A 2,637-nucleotide genomic window follows, 5' to 3' on the forward strand; every position below is an offset into this window, starting at 1 on the left:
ATATGAGGTGGATAAAATATTTGAAATTGTAGTACGAAAGAGGGAAATAAGTTTTCTTTTGTAGTGAGTTTTTTATTTGAATATTAATAGAAAGTAATAAAAAATAATTCATTTGATATAAAAATAAAATAAAAAAGGGTAAGAATGTTGGAGAGTTGAAAAAAGTGGGAGTTTAGCAAGTTCATTGCCAAACATATTAGTGTTTTTTCCAAATCTATTGTCACCTTAGAGTATTATTAACTGCCTCACCAAATTTTATTTACTAAAATGGCTAAAAATCACATTTTTTCTATTTTAACTATCAATTTTTTTAAAACACCCTATCAACCTCACTATTTTAACTATCAATTTTCACAATTTAAATTAAATATTATTTTCAAAGATTTCTTTATTCTTTCTTAAACTTTTTTTCAAAGAATATTGTTCATTCATCAAACCAAAATCACTATTTTGCTGAGGTTGTTTGAGACGAAATCGCCAAAAAAAAAAAAAAAAAAAAAAATCTAAAAAAAATCTAATTTGCTGATGCTACATGGAAAAATTGGTCACAATGAAGTCAAGGTAAACTGTCCCTCTTGGTGACCGTGCCGAGAGGGCCAACTACTACATGAAAAAATTGGTCACAATGAAGTCAAGGTAAACTGTCCCTCCTGGTGACCGTGCCGAGAGGGCCAAATACATGGAAAAATTGGTCACAATGAAGTCAAGGTAAACTGTCCTTACTGGTGACTGTGCTGAGAGGGCCAACTACTACTACATGGAAAGATTGGTCACAAGGAAGTCAAGGTAAACTGTCCCTTCTGGTGACCGTGCCAAGAGGACCAACTACGTGGAAAAATTGGTCACAATGAAGTCAAGGTAAATTGTCCCTCTTTGTGACCGTGCCGAGAGGGGCAACTACATGAAAAAATTGGTCACAATGAAGTCAAGCTAAACTGTCCCTTCTGATGACCGTGCCGAGAGGGCCAACTAACGGTTTATATATCCACAACTACCATTGTCTTTCCTTATTATTACCTTTAAGCTTTTTTAATTTTTTTCTTTATAAATTAACTTTCACATCTACCGAACCAAGAAAAAGAAAGAGAGAACATGTGAATTATTGTTAAATTGTACCATTTTTTTTTTTCAAACGATAAAAGCGTATAATTTATTTTTATTTATTTATTTATTTTTTTAAATATGGTGTATAAGTTTAACTCAGGTATATATTGGCAACCGTTAAAGAAGGATAAAATTAAAAATCATGTCAACAAAGCAATTTGGGCTTTTTAGGGACTAAATTTACATAATCCATCAGAGGACTAGCACTAGATACCCTATAACCCATTCTCTTCTTTATGTTTGGGAAAAATTTCAAAAAAAAAAAAAATACAAAAACTGACCCACATCATTTTTCCTAAATTTAACCAACACCATTGAGTAGCTAGAGTGTTTTTCAATACGTAATGAACCAAAAGTGATTCATATATATTATTTTAATATAAATATTTCTCTTTCATCTTTCATCTTTTTATCCTTCATTAGGGTTTGGGTTGGAATTTTGTTAAAATATGAGGGTAGGTAGGGAATTTGTATTTTGTAAAGAAATAATATTTTAATGGTATACGAAAATGTAAGAGAAGTTATTGTGAAATATATTTTGATAGGAAAGCAAAAAATAGTTTTGTTTCCTAACCTTAGGAAAAATAAAAAAATAAAAAAAATAAAAAAGTTGTTGCTAGTGCTCTTATGCAAACCTTATTTGCTTTGGGCCTCATTCTGGGAACTTGTAGCTTATATGGGCTCAGCCCAACTATAAGATGTGTGATCATGTCATCTTTTTTAAGCATATGATCCAAAATGAAATGAAAGATAATGTTCTTTCTTTGGGGGGTCAAGTTTTTCCTTTTACTATGACCTAGAAGCTTAACATTGCAGTACAAGCAATGTTTTTATTATCTCGAAATTGATATGGCTTTTAAATCATTATTGAATTTTGGATGAATAACTATTGATTTTATCTAATGGTGATTTTAAAACCTATATCAACTATAGAAAGATAAAAGGCGCATAAAATAATGATCCATAACATTAGTTGTTGAAGTATATGATGTATTTTTTTTTTTTTTAAAAAAAAAAAATTCTAGTCTCATTGAAGAAGGATCACGTGCATAACGCTCTTGCATCACAGAGCAAAAAGCTCTGAAAAATCATAGCAGAAGTTATGAGGTTACAAATTATAGATGCTTACAGAAAAATCAAACATTCAAGACCTATATATGACATCAATATCCGCTAATCTATGACTACTTTTTAGTTGTAACACCAGATTTGTTCCTAACAGACTCAATTCAATGCATAGGTAGCTCATCTTTCTCGCTCTGAAAACAGATCATATCCACAACCCAAAGGTTTGGACAATCCTTATTCAAACAAAAATACAGATAACAGAAAACGGAAAAAACATAGCCCTAACAAAAAAATAGTCATAAAAGCACATTTGCTCCTAAGAAGACTAGATCTACCCCTCATCGACTCAAAACAGTCGAGAAACTACGTCATTTTCCTCATAGATCGCTCATGAGAGTAGATCTAAAGAGAAAACTATTATTCAAAAACAAACAAAACAAGCAACACAACCAGCAAATTAGCAAC

The sequence above is a fragment of the Corylus avellana genome, chromosome ca7, assembly GCF_901000735.1.
Source record: "Corylus avellana chromosome ca7, CavTom2PMs-1.0".
In the NCBI taxonomy this organism is placed as follows: domain Eukaryota; kingdom Viridiplantae; phylum Streptophyta; class Magnoliopsida; order Fagales; family Betulaceae; genus Corylus; species Corylus avellana.